The sequence below is a fragment of the Oncorhynchus clarkii genome, chromosome 26 (genome assembly GCF_045791955.1).
Source record: "Oncorhynchus clarkii lewisi isolate Uvic-CL-2024 chromosome 26, UVic_Ocla_1.0, whole genome shotgun sequence".
Lineage (NCBI taxonomy): Eukaryota > Metazoa > Chordata > Actinopteri > Salmoniformes > Salmonidae > Oncorhynchus > Oncorhynchus clarkii.
Genome location: NC_092172.1, coordinates 4,718,538 through 4,738,275, shown reverse-complemented (window position 1 = coordinate 4,738,275; position 19,738 = coordinate 4,718,538). Strand labels below are relative to the sequence as shown.

Here is a 19,738-nt window from a genome sequence, read left to right as displayed (position 1 = left end):
CCACTGACATGTTGATAAATGTCTGAGCCTACAGCCCACTAACAGTTGACCAGTCCCACACACACCTACAGTACACTCTTCTCCCCGCCCCCACTTACTTATACACATACAATTCAAAGAAGATCTAAGTCTGTATTCACAAAGTGTCTCAGGGTAGCATTGCTGATCTAGGATCACTGATATGTAGTCAGCAGATGCGGCTGCTGTTTCAGCACTGAGGACCGGACACCTGATCAACTTCCCATTATAGGAAAAGTCACATGTAATAAGTTATCGTGGCGACGACACACTTTGTCTTTTAATATAGAATTGATTACATTTTATTATCGGGACTCCTCACATCTGGTTCTTGGGCCACAGTGCCAAAAGGATTCCAAAAATGTATTTTGTCCATGCCCTTGCCTATACACACACTTAAGTCATTGTTATTGACAACCAAAGAAATGTGTGCTTTGGATATAAACAAGGTTTTTGGCATTCTTAAGAAAAAGGACTATTCAAATAAGTCAGTAGCTTTAAAAGTCCTCAGGGTGGCAGTAGCGAGCAGGAGTTATTCTTGGAGTCTGTTTGAGACCCTGGACTTTTTCCACATTTTGTTATGTTACAGCCTTTATTTTAAAATTGATTCAATCTACACACTACACCATAATGACAAAGCAAAAAATGTTTTTTAGATTTTTCTTTTGCAAATCTATTGCATTTATTGCACTTTAGAGAAAAGCTTTTTATTACATGTGACTTGTCCTATAATAGACTACCTAGAGGGATCTATAATCAGTGATCCTAGATCAGCAATGCTACCCTGTGAATATAGACTTAGATCTTCCTTGAATTGGTTTTGTGTAAGTAAGTGGGGGAGGAGAGTGTATTGCAGGTGTGTAGCCTGGCTGGTCATTTGGTAGTGGGCTGTAGCCTCAGGCCTTTGCCTCTTATCTGACCCCTCCCCTCTCTTCTTAATTTTATAGCAGAGACAACAAATGGGGATATTTGTGCAATCAAAAGGGAATATTCACAAGGTACAGACCATGCCTTCAACTATATGTTTAAGATATTTAATGGATGTGAGGGACTCAACATTACACATTTTGTATGACACTTGAAATGTGCATATCACGTGACTGGATCACAACCAGTCATATCTAACATCCATAAAGCAACATTCAGGAAATGTCATTCATTTGGACATCTGTTCAGTACTTGAAGGGTGAGTAGAAAAACTCTCACAATAGACCTCTTGAAAGTGGTAGCACATTACTGCCATCAAGTGGATGAAAATTGGTATAACACAGGTTATTCTGTAAATACACCACAATTCAGCCATGTGAGACTTGACACAGGATTAATAATGGTAACTTAAACCCATGTCTGATTTAAGAATATTGGATACCTTATTGTACATACAATACATGCATCATAATACAGCCAGTGTCAATTTTTTTTACACTTCATCAAATATGCTTTACCTTACATTTTTTAAACAGGCCTACAAACAGGAAATTCTAGCTGAAGTGGATGGTGACTGCATTTGGCCAATAGTGAATAGATTTGTAAAGACAAAGTAATATCATGAAATCTAATTTTGTCTTCGCTATGTAACTTATAACCTATTTGATATCACAGGTAAAATGTAGCAATTACATTCACTTATTACTTATCAAGAGAAGGTAGGGAGGTACATAGTACTCATAGTAATAGCCATGTATTAATCGAACAATACATTTAATGTCCCCCAAAAAATGGTTTCATTTGTAGCCTACAGTCAAACATATGTTGACATTGTTTATTCCACTTGCTTTGGCAATCAAAATTGAACAGTTAACACTCTCCCTTGACAATCCTTATAGTTCATTCACATATGGTATGGCCCATTTTGACTCCAATGCTTACCACAGTTGTCAAGTTGGCTGGATGTCCTTTGGGTGGTGGACCATTCTTGATCCACACGGGAAACTGTTGAGTGTGAACCCCAACAGCGTTGCAGTTCTTGACACAGCCCGGTGTGCCTGGCACATACTACCATACCCCTTTCAAAGGCACTTAAATATTTTGTCTTGCCCATTCACTCTCTGAATGGTACACATACACCCAGGGCTGCATGCTACATGCTAATGCTTAAGACCACATAGAGAACACATCCAGCACCAGGCTAGCAGGCCTGGACAGGAGTAGGCTGGACAAGAGAATGAGTCAAAATTCACCCAAAGCTGAAAAACTGCCAGAGAATGTTGGCTGAGCTGGAACACTAGAGTGAGGCCATAGCAAATTCATTGAAATGAAACTTCGCTGAGCCTCTTCTGACTGGAGTGATGCTTAGAATTCCATTTCCCTTAAATGGCACAAACATTTAAACTTTTTTTCATTTTACCACTACAGTCTGTTCTTAAGACGAAAATGAAAAATAACAACTCGTGTAGAAAGTAAACATCCACAGCTCGATGGTGTCAAGTGTGCTTATGTCTGCGTAAGGAGGAAGTAGAAAAAAAAGGCAACAACTATTTCTGGTCTAGCAATCGGTGACAGCAGAGTACGCTGCCCAACCGTATGTTATTAGAAAGAGGAGATTATCCTGATTTTAAAATGGTGTCGACTTGAACAAATCAAAATATACACTTTGTGAGATGTTTGACGACATAGACCAGCATACCTCTCCATAGGAAAACATTGAGGGGAGCTCAGAGTTCCAAGCAATGTTCCCTCTAAGTTGCATGTGCAGTAGCCCGAGACTGCTGTGCAGCAGTCAGTGCAGAAATATCAGCCCACAGAGAGAAGCATGAGATTGCACTTCACTCAACTTTCTAGAGCAGCAGTCACAAACCGGTCCATCGCGATCGACTGGTCGATCTCCAAGGCAGTCCTAGTCGATGGTAAAAGCCTTGTATTCATATATATTTGTTTTATTTGTCTCGTGCTGTTTTCACATTTTCTGGGTCAAGGTTTTAAGACAGGCTTTTATTACTGCCACTTTTAGGGAGTTTGGTACACATCCGGTGGATAGGGAGCCATTTATTATGTTCAACATAGGAGGGCCAATCACAGGAGGTAGCTCTTTCAGTAGTTTAGTTGGAATAGGGTCCAGTATTCAGCTTGAGGGTTTAGAGGGAATGACTATTTTCATGAATGTGTCAAGAGATACACGATTTAAAAACTTCAGTGCGTCCTATGATCCTAGGTCCTGGCAGTTCTGTGCAGACTCAGGACAACTGAGCTTTGGAGAAATACGCAGATTTAAAGAGGTGTATGATCGCTGGATGTATATAAACAGTGTATGATCGCTGGATGATTCGTTTTAAGTCTAATACTGCGGGTAATGGAGTCACCAATTACTAGGGTTTTCAATTTGTCAGAGCTAATGGTGGGAAGCTTCGGGGTCTCAGACCCGTAAACGGGAGGAGTAGAGACAAGAGAAGGCTCGGCCTCAGACTCCGACTCCTGCTTAATGGGGAAAACCGGTTGAAAACCGGTTGAAAGCCCAGTTATAGATAATTTGTAGTAGGCAATAGGGGATGGATTGCTTTCTACAAGAGAACAAAACATACAGTTGAAGTCGGAAGTTTACATACACTTCCAGGTTGGAGTCATTAAAACTAGTTTTTCAACCACGCCACAAATGTCTAATTAACAAACTATAGTTTTGGCAAGTCTGTTGGGACATCTACTTTGTGCATGACACAGATCCCTTTTCCATCAATTGTTTACAGACAGATTATTTCACTTATAATTCACTATATCACAATTCCAGTGGGTCAGAAGTTTACATACACTAAATTGACTGTGCCTTTAAACAGCGTGGAAAATTCCAGAATATGATGTCATGGCTTTAGAAGCTTATGATAGGCTAATTTACATAATTTGAGTCAATTGGAGGTGTACCTGTGGATGTATTTCAAGGCCTACCTTCAAACTCAGTACCTCTTTGCTTGACATCATGAGAAAATCAAAATAAATCAGGTCATAAAAAAAATGGTAGACTTCCACAAGTCTGGTTCATCCTTGGGAGCAATTTCCAAATGCCTAAGGGTACCACGTTCATCTGTACAAACAATAGTACGCAAGTATAAACACCATGGGACCACGCAGTCGTCATACCGCTCAGGAAGGAGACACGTTCGGTCTCCTAGAGATGAATGTACTTTGATGCAAAAAGTGCAAATCAATCCCAGATCAACAGCAAAGGACCTTGTGAAGACGCTGGAGGAAACCGGTACAAAAGTATCTATATCTACAGTAAAACGAGTCCTATATCGACATAACCTCAAAGGCTGCTCAGCAAGGAAGAAGCCACTGCTCCAAAACTGCCATAAAAAAGCCAGACTAAGGTTTGCAACTTCACATAGGTACAAAGATTGTACTTTTTGGAGAAATGTCCTCTGGTCTGATGAAACAAAAATTGAGCTGTTTGGCCATAATGACCATTGCTATGTTTGGAGGAAAAAGGGGGAGGCTTGCAAGCTGAAGAACACCCTCCCAACCATGAAGCACGGGGGTGGCAGCATCATGTTGTGGGGGTGGCAGAACCTTGCTGCAGGAGGGACTGGTGCACTTCACAAAATAGATGGCATCGTGAGGTAGGAAAATTATGTGGATGTATTGAAGCAAGATATCAGTCAGGAAGTGAAAGCTTGGTCGCAATTGGGTATACCAAATAGACAATGACCCCAAGCATATTTCCAAGTTGTGGCAAAATGGCTTAAGGACAACAAAGTCAAGGTATTGGAGTGGCCATCACAAAGCCCTGACCTCAATCCTATGGAAAATTTGTGGGGAAAAACTGAAAAAGCGTGTGCGAACACATTGTTCGCTGGTAGGCTCTCATTGTAAATATAAATTGGTTCTTAACTGACTTGCCTAGTTAAATAAAGGTTAAATTCCCCCCCAACAAATTCCTGCAATAAAAATAAAAAGTACCTCTTCAATTCCCTTAAAGATTGAGTTGGTGCCCTCTAGTTGCCATTGTCTGTAAGTACACGTTGGAACTCGACTCAGAAGCAGCGTGTAGACAGCTGAAACCAAGGAGACCGCATATGGTGGGAATACACAGGTACAGGTGAGTTATGTAAATAGTGCGTGAAAAACTATGATAATATAAATACGGAATGGTGCACTACAGAGAACGGTCATCATATTGTAATTTTGATATTTTGCACTTAAAATAATTAGTGTGTACATTTGAAGTATTGTAATGTTGCTTATGTGGCTCGTTAGCTAACGCATTTCTTATACCGGTATGCTGACTAACTAACCTTAGCTAGCCAGCTTGCTAGCTGACCTTCTATTGAGCATACGCCAAGCAGCTGTTTGGATTACCACCTTATTCAGGCAACTCAAAGTAAACGAAACCTGCACTGAAAAAAAAGTGGTTGAACTTGTTAGGCACACATAATGGCAATGCCCGTTAGCTACATCTATCTGGTTAGCCAGTTCATGCAATGTTTTAACACTTGACACCAAAGATTACCTATCCCCCGCCGACACTGTGACAGATCACGACGGTGGAGCAGGGGACGATGTGCCCGATCTCTCAGACAGTGATGATGAGGAGCAGTGGATGGAGGAGGCCAATGACAACTTTCAAGTTACTTGCTTATTCTGTGACAGGTCTGTATCATTGCTGTTCTAAGCAACTCACTGATACATTTAATCTGGTTTGAAGTAGTTAGGTCTCTCTGAAAGTGTTGCTGGTTAAAATAATTCTTCATGTATCATGTTTTCTCAGGTTGTCAAATTCTGTACCAGAAACACTACAACACTGCCTAATAGAGCATTGAGTTGAGCTTGTTGAAGTGGTTAATGGGACAGAACGACAGATTTATACCTTGTCAGCTCGGGGAGTTGATCTAGCAACCTTTCGGTTACTGGCCCAAAGCTCTAACCACTAGGCTACCTGTAGACCTTTGGCCAAAGCAAGGTCCAGGTAAAAAAAGTAATGACCCAGATCTCATCCATGCTTCTTGTCAATAGGAAGTGTAGTCGTCTCGAAGCTGAGATTGAAGTTGGACAGTTTATATAAATTGTCATTGCAAAAGAACAGAAGGTTCTACCTGCTAGAAATACCTTTTGGGCAATTCTGCGCCAGGTGTGCCCAAAGCTAGTTATACTAGCCTCTTTGTGGGGAAAAACTAATTCTCATTGGCTGGGCCTGGCTCCCAAGTGGGTAGGCCCCCAAGCTGCGGCCCTGCCTAGTCATGTGAAATCCATAGATTAGGGCCTAATTAAATGATTTCTACTGACTGATTTCCTTATATGAACTGTAACTCAGTAAGATTGTTGCATGTTGTGTTTTATATTTTTGTTCAGTGTATAATATTTCGGATCTTACTGAAAGGAAATCCATAGAAAGGGTATTTGCGGTAAGGTTGCTTGGCATGCTTTTGAAACCAGTATCCAAAATAATTACTGAGAAATAATTAAAGTTAGGACTATAATCAGAAAGGGTAGTTTTTAATTAGCCATACATACTTAATCTTAATACATACTTAATCTTAACAGTACTCATATCTCAGATCATCCGATACGGTTTCAAATGACACCAACACTTTCTTTGTAGTATCTACAAACAAATCATTGTAGTGTCTTAATTAAGTAAGTGATGCCCACCCACCAAATGATTTCAAATGTATTCCAAACATCCTTCCCCCAAAGGACCTTTCCAGGGATTTAATTTCAGGAAGATCCAAAACTTCAGAAATATCTTTGGGCCTATATCTTGTGTGGAAAGCTCCATTGCTGATATTATTGCAAGCATACAGTGTGCCTTCTCCTACACACATGTAAACAAAAATCCGTTATAGCTATGATTTGATTAATCATGAATTTTAGGTTCTCGAACCTCAAATGAATCAGTTACTTCTTAACGTTAAAACAGATCGCCTTTCTATGTCGTGCCAAGTACATCCCTGGTTTTCCAAGTTCATGGACAATTATGACTGTGTGCTTGCAGAAGTTCAGTGGGCAGAGCCTGTCTACGATATCTGAGTGTTCAATTCCCTGGGAGAGTGATGAGGACTTGAGGCCAGCTTTACAGGATGACCCCTTACTGCAGATAGGAACTGGCATTCACAGGTTCATTGTTCAACTGAAAGGCCTCAATTTAATCAAGTGCAGATAAAGGGTAACTGCATTACAGGTATATTTAGAATGTTTTCACCAGATGTGGTGTTTTGCATCAATATCCAATGTTGTTTTAAAGAAGAACTTGAACCTGTTTAAAACCAACAAAGCCTGCATGCTGTTCCTATAAACAGTGAAACTGCAGTGCTGTTTTCTTTTATCTAGCATTATTTGACTGGGCATTTGCATGGGATGACGTCACTGGTATGGTTCAGACAAAGGAGGTTTGGAGCATTGCATGTTTGGCAGAGATGCAATTGTACACAGTACTGTTAGAGTAGGCAGTCATTATCTTTCTGTGTTTTAAATGTGTTCAAGTGAGTCCCCCCCCTCTCTTTTTCTCTTTCCCTTTTGTTAGATCTGGAAGAACTGTGTGAGGGGACGGGGATGTTGCCTGGGCCAGTGTGAAACCAGCTACTCCCCTGATGCTCTTCTGCAGAGGGCCCAGGTTGCAGAGAAGAGGGCCCAGGGCACAGAGGAAGCCCTGGTCAGAGCCATGGATGACCTACACAAACTCAAGTCAGTGCTGCCCACACTACTGTTAATTACTGCGACTACTACTGTTATAAGCATCACCACTACTACCATTTCTGATATTATTACAAAAATACAAATACTACATTAACCCTTTATACTCGAGGGAATTGGCCAATATGGATAGGGTCACATTTAAATGTTTCTATCAGAAGAAATATGAGAAGCATATGCACCACCGTGGTAGCAATTGAAAGGGGAAGTAGTGGAAGGTGCTCAACCAATGTGAGTTGAGGTGCAACCCAAAAAATGTTATCATCATTGAAAAGGGTAAGGCACAACACTCGCTCACCATTGAAAACGCATTATTTTTTAAAAGCTTTTAATAGTTCCTTAAATAAAATAGTATTTACCTCTGACATAAAGTATAGTATGTTACTCCAGTGTCCTCAATCGAACACATTTTCTCTTCCTCTCCTGGGGTGCTTGGTGGGTGAGGGAGTGAGTGTGTTTCTCTTCACAGCAGCTACCAGTGAAACTGGTACAGGGGCAGCGCAGACACTTTCATTAAGGAATCAGGCCAGAGTAATGGACTTTACTTTTTGACCAAATCATTATTTTAGCTGCCACAAAAATACAAAGGTTTGAGTGAAGTAACCACCTAGAATTGGCAGCTGGCACTGATGCGACCAATACATTTTTTACTTAAAAAAAACACTTTTATTTTTTACATTTTTCACAGTCAAGTCAAAGGGTCGCATATGCGACCAAATGGTCACACTCTGGATTCCTGCATTTGATTGCACTGGTGTTTCTCATTCTCACACTTGCACCTCCCACCTGCGGCCAGCAGGGGGACCCAGTGAACTCAGTTTTGGCGAGGCCTTTCCTTTGACTTGGAGGAAAAAGAGAAGGGGGGGGGGGGATTCCAATACTGCATAGAGTGGGGGGTAGAGGGAAGGGGGGGGGGGGATATAGATGCGCTTTTTCCATTTACTGCTATGTCCTGTCGGAAGGTTGTGCTGTAAGTGTGTGACTGTGCTGCTGTAAATCTGTTCCAATACGTTCCGGATAGAAGTTGCCTGTACGCATTGATCTAGGATCAGCCAATCTGAACCTTAAACCATGGGAGGGAATGCAAAACTGACCTTAGATCAGGGTCTAGGGGCAACCTCATCCTACTCAGTTGTAAAATACAATGGTATTTGTTTCAGGTTGCTGGCCCAGGGTCTATTATTGATTGCAGATTTGGGTCGGGCCCCCCGGGGCCTTGGGTGCCATGGCTGAGCTCCGGGAGGACGAGGACGAGGCCTACTTAATCCATGCTTTTGTCACTTCCAGGTTAGACTACTGCAATGCTCTACTTTCCGGCTACCCGGATAAAGCACTAAATAAACTTCAGTTAGTGCTAAATACGGCTGCTAGAATCCTGACTAGAACCAAAAAATTTGATCATATTACTCCAGTGCTAGCCTCTCTACACTGGCTTCCTGTCAAAGCAAGGGCTGATTTCAAGGTTTTACTGCTAACCTACAAAGCATTACATGGGCTTGCTCCTACCTATCTCTCTGATTTGGTCCTGCCGTACATACCTACACGTACGCTACGGTCACAAGACGCAGGCCTCCTAATTGTCCCTAGAATTTTTAAGCAAACAGCTGGAGGCAGGGCTTTCTCCTATAGAGCTCCATTTTTATGGAACGGTCTGCCTACCCATGTCAGAGACGCAAACTCGGTCTCAACCTTTAAGTCTCTACTGAAGACTCATCTCTTCAGTGGGTCATATGATTGAGTGTAGTCTGGCCCAGGAGTGGGAGGGTGAACGGAAAGGCTCTGGAGCAACGAACCGCCCTTGCTGTCTCTGCCTGGCCGGTTCCCCTCATTCCACTGGGATTCTATGCCTCTAACCCTATTACAGGGGCTGAGTCACTGGCTTTACTGGGGCTCTCTCATGCCGTCCCTGGAGGGGGTGCGTCACCTGAGTGGGTTGAGTCACTGATGTGGTCATCCTGTCTGGGTTGGCGACCCCCCCCCCCCCCCCCCTCCCTTGGGTTGTGCCGTGGCGGAGGTCTTTGTGGGCTATACTCAGCCTTGTCTCAGGATGGTAAGTTGGTGGTTGAAGATATCCCTCTAGTGGTGTGGGGGCTGTGCTTTGGCAAAGTGGGTGGGGTTATATCCTTCCTGTTTGGCCCTGTCCGGGGGTGTCCTCGGAGTGGGCCACAGTGTCTCCTGACCCCTCCTGTCTCAGCCTCCAGTATTTATGCTGCAGTAGTTTGTGTCGGGGGGCTAGGGTCAGTTTGTTATATCTGGAGTACTTCTCCTGTCCTATTCGGTGTCCTGTGTGAATCTAAGTGTGCGTTCTCTAATTCTCTCCTTCTCTCTTTCTCTCTCTCGGAGGACCTGAGCCCTAGGACCATGCCCCAGGAATACCTGACATGATGACTCCTTGCTGTCCCCAGTCCACCTGACTGTGCTGCTGCTCCAGTTTCAACTATTCGGCCTTATTATTATTCGACCATGCTGGTCATTTATGAACATTTGAACATCTTGACCATGTTTTGTTATAATCTCCACCCGGCACAGCCAGAAGAGGACTGGCCACCCCACATAGCCTGGTTCCTCTCTAGGTTTCTTCCTAGGTTTTGGCCTTTCTAGGGAGTTTTAGCCACCGTGCTTCTACACCTGCATTGCTTGCTGTTTGGGGTTTTAGGCTGGGTTTCTGTACAGCACTTTGAGATATCAGCTGATGTACGAAGGGCTATATAAATAAATTTGATTTGATTTACTTCAGCTCATATGGCCACTACAGCATCCTTGAAGAGATGCTTAAGGTCCGCTGCCACAATGGCCTGCCTGCACGTATGCATACACTCATGCCCTCTATTAAACTGCTGTTTCTTCTTAACTCAGTAGCCACTGCAGAGAGAGGAGGGACGCAGGTTTAGCAGTGCGGTTTATGTGAAAGTCTCGATGTAGCATTAAATTAAAATGATCGTCTCTATGCAAACTACGATGTTGATAACATGACACTTTTCTCAAAGTGAAAAATCAGCCATAAGGAGTGAGCTCTCATGCGAAACATCAGCATTACTATAACATGGTGGAGCTTTGAGATGTGGTGATTATATTTCACACTTAAGCATTACAAGTTGTGTGTGTGTGTGTGGGTAGGAATGTGGTCAACCCTCTCTTCCTCTCTCACTTACCGCAGTGCTTCGACATGATTCGTTCCCTCTCTCTGATTGGTGCTTAGCACTATATATACGTCAGACTAAACTCCATCAAAAACCCTTCCTCGGAGGAAAGAGGAACCACGTGACAGGTTTGCGGTAGAAGATCGTCAACTCTTTTACGGGCTGCCATAAAGTGGATCACACTGTGTGTGTGTGCGAGAGAGAGCGTGCGTGCGCGTAAGACAGAGCAAAAGAGAAATTTAGTCTCACCATTTAACCCTCCCACTTCCTCCCCTGCCCCATCATCAGTTTAATCTGCATCTCTGGTCAAGTTATTGAAGATGAATCTGGAAGAATCAGTTCTCTATTTCTAGAAGCTCTGGTTTTCAATCATCCTTGCTCCAAGGATCCTTCGTGCCTCCTCATGTCAGCCTAGTTTAATGAATATGAGGTCAGCTGTCATGTCAGATCAGTCTTTGGAACAGATACAATTAATTTATTTCAACACCATGAGGGGGGTTTCCTTGACGCTCTTAAACCTAGTCCTGGACTAAAAGCAAGCTCAATGGAGAATCTCTGTTTCCGGGAAACTGCTCCTATGGGATTTAACTGTAATTTGGCAAAAGATTTGATCACTTTGTTCGGTTTCTGTCACCTCACCAAAAGCATGCGAAGGCATCATCCAAAGTCAGTGAGGATAAGTTGTGAGTTTTAGATAAATGTGTGTTTCATGGGTATGTAAAGGGCCTCCCTCTGAAAAGCGTAAGGATTTGATTGGCAGGTTAATTAGCCAGTCCTGACCAACTAGATTCCATGTGGAATGGTTCTATTTTTGAATAAGTCTACTCTTCTTTAGATTTCTATGCCTAGCAAGCATTGAACTCGTTTTTCGTGGAGTCAAATCCCCAGTCAGCTCTGATTCAACGAGATACACATACAAACATGGCACTCCAGAATCCTGTGGTCATCTCCCCTCTAGTTTTCATGGGAACTCTCCATCACATAGACATACAACCGTACGCCCGGCTGTGACACACACCTTGGTCTCGGGTGATTGGATAATTTGTTTCAGTGTGTTATGTTGTTTCTGAAGACATGCTCTATGATTATGTTTTCTATGTCCGTGGTAATGGATGACCTGAATGTTCTTTGTTCCTTCCTTTCGGGATAAAGTGCGCACAGAAAGCTACAGGGACTTCATGTACCTCAAACCGGAAGTGTTCAAGGACAAGGTGAGCAAAGATCTCGGCGGTGCGGGTTTTAAAATGTAAATTCACAATTGCTATAGCAGTGACGGCGCTTGATTTAAAACACTGCAACTTCATTACGCGCTGTAGCGCCTCTCAGCTGTGGACTGTGGAGTGCTGATAACGGGAGCACACCAACCTCCTTATTGCCTCTCTTCCTCCCCCAACCCTGCACTGTCATTGAAGCAGGCAGCGTCCATCTCCAAGGCCATCCCTTATTTGCTGCCACCGGGTAGGCCCCGAGGGAGGGGGTAGAGGATAGCAGGGGGGAGAGGAGGGGAAACGGTTTAAGAGGATGGTGAAGAGTGCTGGAGCAATTTTCCAGTCAAAGGGGTTAGGGATTGAAGAGAATGGGTCGGAAACGGGACGGTTGCAGGAAGAAGAAAAGCAGGGTTTGGACTGGGTATTGTTATCCCTGTCATCGGGGTGGCGGTGGATGAGGGTTATGTCGACCTGCTGCAACCCCTGTCATCGTGATAAACACTCTGGCTCCTCTCCTACACCTCGCCCCCAGTATGGTCATTCAGCGAACCAGAAAGAAGCATCTCTTAAAAATATGAGCGAGATTGTGTCAAAGGACTGTAGGCTGGATTTGAACCCATGTCATTAGACCAGCCAGACCAGAGGATAGGAGTATATCAGACGGAGAAATATTTGTGGGAAGTTGAAAATGGATTGTATTACGAGGGATATGGTTTTGCTGTTTTGTGTGTAGCTCAATCCTTTTCTCGTAGCCCATTCTCAGATGTCACCAGGTAGGCCAAAACTCCATCCCACCAAAACAGGCAGAAATATCAGGTGGTCTTTTCAAAAGGCTTAGACTAAAAGAGCATTATCTTAATTTTCACAGTATTATTCCAACTTCCTTGTGTGGAAATATATATATATATATATATATATATATATATATATATATATATATATATATATATATAAATATAAATAAATAAATAAATAAATAAATGCGTTTTTGATTGCACTGGAAACTGCAGGCCACTCTTGAATGTCTCTTAACTTCATAGAAAGTATATCGAAATTATAATGGACCTACAGTATACGATTTTCAAATACCTGGCCTTTTTTCTATTGATGAACAAATCGGTCCTAAAAAGATCTGTGCATCCCTATGTGGCCCTCGGGACTAAATTATTGGCCACCCCTGGTCAACACCCCTATTAGATGCATTTCTATCTACCCTTCTGAACACGCTAATCAGCCAATCCTTTTCTACTTACAGTTGAAGTTGGAAGTTTACATACACCTTAGCCAAATACATTTAAACTCAGTTTTTCACAATTCCTATAATTTAATCAGAGTAAAAATTCCCTGTTTTAAGTCAGTTAGGATCACCGAATTATTTTAAGAATGTGTAATGTCAGAATAATAGTAGAGTGATTATTTCAGCTGTTATTTCTTTCATCACATTCCCAGTGGGTCAGAAGTTTACATACACTCAATTAGTATTTGGTAGCATTGCCTTTAAATTGTTTAACTTGGGTCAAACGTTTTGGGTAGCCTTCCACAAGCTTCCCGCAATAAGTTGGGTGAATTTTGACACATTCCTCCTGACAGAGCTGGCGTAACTGAGTCAGGTTTGTAGGCCTCCTTGCTCGCACACACTTTCAGTTCTGCCCACAAATGTTATATATGATTGAGGTCAGGGCTTTGTGATGGCCACTCCAATACCTTGACTTTGTTGTCCTTAAGCCATTTTGCCACAACTTGGAAGTATGCTTGGGATTATTGTCCATTTGGAAGACCCATTTGTGACCAAGCTTTCACTTCCTGACTGATGTCTTGAGATGTTGTTTCAATATATCCACCTAATTTTCCTACCTCATGATGCTATATATTTTGATTTGCACTAGTCCCTCCTGCAGCAAAGCACCCCCACAACATGATGCTTCCACCCCCGTGCTTCACAGTTGGGATGGTGTTCTTCGGCTTGCAAGCATCCCCCTTTTTCCGCCAAACAGTTCTATTTTTGTTTCATCAGACCAGAGGACATTTCTTCAAAAAGTACTATTTTTGTCCCCATGTGCAGTTGCAAACCTTAGTCTGGCTTTTTTATGGCGGTTTTGGAGCAGTGGCTTCTTCCTTGCTGAGCAGCTTTTCAGGTTATGTCGATGTAGGACTCGTTTTACTGTGGATATAGATACTTTTGTGCCTGTTTCCTCCAGCATCTTCACAAGGTCCTTTGCTGCTGTTCTGGGATTGATTTGCACTTTTCACACCAAAGTACGTTCATCTCTAGGAGACAGAGCACGTCTCCGTCCTGAGCGGTATGATGGTTGCGTGGTCCCATGGTGTTTATACTTGCGTACTATTTTTTTGTACAGATGAACGTGGCACTTTTAGGCGTTTGGAAATTGCTCCCAAGGATGAACCAGAATTGTGGAGGTCTACAATTTGGCTGATTTTTTTTCATTTTCCCGTGATGTCAAGCAAAGAGGCACCGAGTTTGAAGGTAGGCCTTGAGATACATCCACAGGTGCAACCCCAATTTACTCAAATGATGTCAATTAGCCTATCAGAAGCTTCTAAAGTCATTACATAATTTTCGGGAATTTTCCAAGCTGTTTAAAGGGACAGTCAACTAAGTGTATGCAAACTTCTGACCCACTGGAATTGTGATACAGTCAATTATAAGTGAAATAATCTGTCCGTAAACAATTCTTGGAAAAATGACATGTCATGCACCAGGTAGATGTTCTAACCAAGTTGCCAAAGCTATAGTTTGTTAACAAGAAGTCTTAATGACTCCAACCTAAGTGTACAGTGCCTTGCGAAAGTATTCGGCCTCCTTGAACTTTGCGACCTTTTGCCACATTTCAGGCTTCAAACATAAAGATATAAAACTGTATTTTTTTGTGAAGAATCAACAACAAGTGGGACACAATCATGAAGTGGAACGACATTTATTGGATATTTCAAACTTTTTTAACAAATCAAAAACTGAAAAATTGGGCGTGCAAAATTATTCAGCCCCTTTACCTTCAGTGCAGCAAACTCTCTCCAGACGTTCAGTGAGGATCTCTGAATGATCCAATGTTGACCTAAATGACTAATGATGATAAATACAATCCACCTGTGTGTAATCAAGTCTCCGTGTAAATGCACCTGCACTTTGATAGTCTCAGAGGTCCGTTAAAAGCGCAGAGAGCATCATGAAGAACAAGGAACACACCAGGCAGATCCGAGATACTGTTGTGAAGAAGTTTAAAGCCGGATTTGGATACAAAAAGATTTACCAAGCTTTAAACATCCCATGGAGCACTGTGCAAGCGATAATATTGAAATGGAAGGAGTATCAGACCACTGCAAATCTACCAAGACCTGGCCGTCCCTCTAAACTTTCAGCTCATACAAGGAGAAGACTGATCAGAGATGCAGCCAAGAGGCCCATGATCACTCTGGATGAACTGCAGAGATCTACAGCTGAGGTGGGAGACTCTGTCCATAGGACAACAATCAGTCGTATATTGCACAAATCTGGCCTTTATGGAAGAGTGGCAAGAAGAAAGCCATTTCTTAAAGATATCCATAAAAAGTGTTGTTTAAAGTTTGCCACAAGCCACCTGGGAGACACACCAAACATGTGGAAGAAGGTGCTCTGGTCAGATGAAACCAAAATTGAACTTTTTGGCAACAATGCAAAACGTTATGTTTGGCGTAAAAGCAACACAGCTCATCACCCTGAACACACCATCCCCACTGTCAAACATGGTGGTGGCAGCATCATGGTTTGGGCCTGCTTTTCTTCAGCAGGGACAGGGAAGATGGTTAAACTTGATGGGAAGATGGATGGAGCCAAATACAGGACCATTCTGGAAGAACCTGATGGAGTCTGCAAAAGACCTGAGACTGGGATGGAGATTTGTCTTCCAACAAGACAATGATCCAAAACATAAAGCAAAATCTACAATGGAATGGTTCAAAAATAAACATATCCAGGTGTTAGAATGGCCAAGTCAAAGTCCAGACCTGAATCCAATCGAGAATCTGTGGAAAGAACTGAAAACTGCTGTTCACAAATGCTCTCCATCCAACCTCACTGAGCTCGAGCTGTTTTGCAAGGAGGAATGGGAAAACATTTCAGTCTCTCGATGTGCAAAACTGATAGAGACATACCCCAAGCGACTTACAGCTGTAATCGCAGCAAAAGGTGGCGCTACAAAGTATTAACTTAAGGGGGCTGAATAATTTTGCACGCCCAATTTTTCAGTTTTTGATTTGTTAAAAAAGTTTGAAATATCCAATAAATGTCGTTCCACTTCATGATTGTGTCCCACTTGTTGTTGATTCTTCACAAAAAAATAGTTTTATATCTTTATGTTTGAAGCCTGAAATGTGGCTAAAGGTCGCAAAGTTCAAGGGGGCCGAATACTTTCGCAAGGCACTGTATATAAGCCAAAGTTTCCTTTTGTGGATTAAAGGTGCACATCTACCTCCTATTCTGCAGGTGGTGCTAGATGTGGGCTTTGGGACGGGCATCCTGTCTATGTTCGCCTCCAGAGTGGGAGCCAAGATGGTCATTGGGGTGGACCAATCAGAAATCATCCTCCAGGCCATGGACATTGTCAGGTGAGCTGCCATTGTTATCCCAGGGAATCCTGGAAAATGTAGTGTGTTTTTGGTTGTACTCTACCGCCCCGTTTCAAATGCCCCTCTATTTCATGCTAACTGGACATGAATATTATGCAGACATGCCGACATGCACGCGTTTTGCGTTCCAACTACGCAATTCTCTGTCCATGAACGAGATCCGAGTTAAAAGTATGCAGAAATGAATAGGTCCACTGAGTAAATCTAACATCCCGATTTTCGAGCTGCAACACACAGTCATGTACGGAGTTGGTGTCAACGGACATGGAGATTAATACATAATGGTCGCATTTGTGAGAGTGTGATATACATTTAATTCTGCGTCCCATTAGTTGTATTTTCCACGTAACATTACGAGGATAACGCAACCTGAGACTGTAATAGGCATTATGTTGCCATGGCGCCGACAGAGATGGCCGCCTCGCTTCGTGTTCCTAGGAAACTATGCAGTATTTTGTTTTTTTACGTGTTATTTCTTACATTAGTACCCAAGTTTCATTACATACAGTCGAGAAGAACTACTGAATATAAGATCAGCGTCAACTCACCATCAGTACAACCAAGAATATGATTTTCGCAAAGCGGATCCTTTGTTCTGCCTTTCAACCAGGACAACGGAATGGATCCCAGCCGGCGACCCAAAAAAACGACGCCGTAAAAGAGGGAAACGAGGCGGTCTTCTGGTCAGACTCCGGAGACGGGCACATCGTGCACCACTCCCTAGCATTCTTCTCGCCAATGTCCAGTCTCTTGACAACAAGGTTGATGAAATCCGAGCAAGGGTAGCATTCCAGAGGGACATCAGAGACTGTAACGTTCTTTGCTTCACGGAAACATGGCTCACTGGAGAGACGCTATCGGAGGCGGTGCAGCCAGCGGGTTTCTCCATGCATCGCGCGGACAGAAACAAACATCTTTCTGGTAAGAAGAGGGGCGGGGGCGTATGCCTTATGGCTAACGAGACGTGGTGTGATCACAGAAACATACAGGAACTCAAATCCTTCTGTTCACCTGATTTAGAATTCCTCACAATCAAATGTCGACCGCATTATCTACCAAGAGAATTCTCTTCGATTATAATCACAGCCGTATATATTCCCCCCCAAGCAGACACATCGATGGCTCTGAACGAACTTTATTTAACTCTTTGCAAACTGGAATCCATACATCCTGAAGCTGCATTCATTGTAGCTGGGGATTTTAACAAGGCTAATCTGAAAACAAGACTCCCTAAATTGTATCAACATATCGATTGCGCAACCAGGGCTGGAAAAACCTTGGATCATTGTTATTCTAACTTCCGCGACGCATATAAGGCCCTGCCCCGCCCTCCTTTCGGAAAAGCTGACCACGACTCCATTTTGCTGATCCCTGCCTACAGACAGAAACTAAAACAAGAAGCTCCCACGCTGAGGTCTGTCCAACGCTGGTCCGACCAAGCTGATTCCACACTCCAAGACTGCTTCCATCACGTGGACTTGGATATGTTTCGTATTGCGTCAGATAACAACATTGACGAATACGCTGATTCGGTGTGCGAGTTCATTAGAACGTGCGTTGAAGATGTCGTTCCCATAGCAACGATTAAAACATTCCCTAACCAGAAACCGTGGATTGATGGCAGCATTCGCGTGAAACTGAAAGCGCGAACCACTGCTTTTAATCAGGGCAAGGTGACTGGTAACATGACCGAATACAAACCGTGCAGCTATTCCCTCCGCAAGGCTATCAAACAAGCTAAGCGTCAGTATAGAGACAAAGTAGAATCTCAATTCAACGGCTCAGACACAAGAGGTATGTGGCAGGGTCTACAGTCAATCACGGACTACAAGAAGAAATCCAGCCCAGTCACGGACCAGGATGTCTTGCTCCCAGGCAGACTAAATAACTTTTTTGCCCGCTTTGAGGACAATACAGTGCCACTGACATGGCCTGCAACGAAAACATGCAGACTCTCCTTCACTGCAGCCGAGGTGAGTAAAACATTTAAACGTGTTAACCCTCGCAAGGCTGCAGGCCCAGACGGCATCCCCAGCCGCGCCCTCAGAGCATGCGCAGACCAGCTGGCCGGTGTGTTTACGGACATATTCAATCAATCCCTATACCAGTCTGCTGTTCCCACATGCTTCAAGAGGGCCACCATTGTTCCTGTTCCCAAGAAAGCTAAGGTAACTGAGCTAAACGACTACCGCCCCGTAGCACTCACTTCCGTCATCATGAAGTGCTTTGAGAGACTAGTCAAGGACCATATCACCTCCACCCTACCTGACACCCTAGACCCACTCCAATTTGCTTACCGCCCAAATAGGTCCACAGACGATGCAATCTCAACCACACTGCACACTGCCCTAACCCATCTGGACAAGAGGAATACCTATGTGAGAATGCTGTTCATCGACTACAGCTCGGCATTCAACACCATAGTACCCTCCAAGCTCGTCATCAAGCTCGAGACCCTTGGTCTCGACCCCGCCCTGTGCAACTGGGTACTGGACTTCCTGACGGGCCGCCCCCAGGTGGTGAGGGTACTCTATATCATCTACTGCATCCTTATGTAATACAGTATCACTAGCCACTTTAACTATGCCACTTTGTTTACATACTCATCTCATATGTATATACTGTACTCGATACCATCTACTGTATCTTGCCTATGCTGCTCTGTACCATCACTCATCCATATATCTTTATGTACATATTCTTTATCCCCTTACACTGTGTATAAGACAGTAGTTTTGGAATTGTTAGTTAAATTACTTGTTGGTTATTACTGCATTGTCGGAACTAGAAGCACAAGCATTTCGCTACACTCGCATTAACATCTGCTAACCATGTGTATGTGACAAATAAAATTTGATTTGATTTGATTTTAACTGTAATTATGATCCACATCACAAAAGGCATTACAAAAGTATAATCAAAAATAAATATAAACATCTTGGCATTAAATGGAGTCTGAGGTTTGAAGATTGCGCGATGGAGGATGAATGAGTGTCTGGTATTAGCTATAGAGGCAATGCTTCTAAAATACCTTTGCACTAGATTTGAGATTTGATCAATTTCAAACCTTTTATAGACTTGATTTGGTACAATTCTATAATTGCGATCAAACTCACCAGTGTGCATGCGTGC

The 19,738-nt window shown here is 43.0% G+C and overlaps 1 pseudogene; it reads left to right on the top strand.

Annotated features, from left to right (window-relative positions):
- Nucleotides 1–5,093: 5,093 nt before the first annotated feature.
- The window catches only part of LOC139385292 (protein arginine N-methyltransferase 3-like), a 142,661-nt pseudogene continuing 128,016 nt past the window's right edge, over nt 5,094–19,738 (top strand).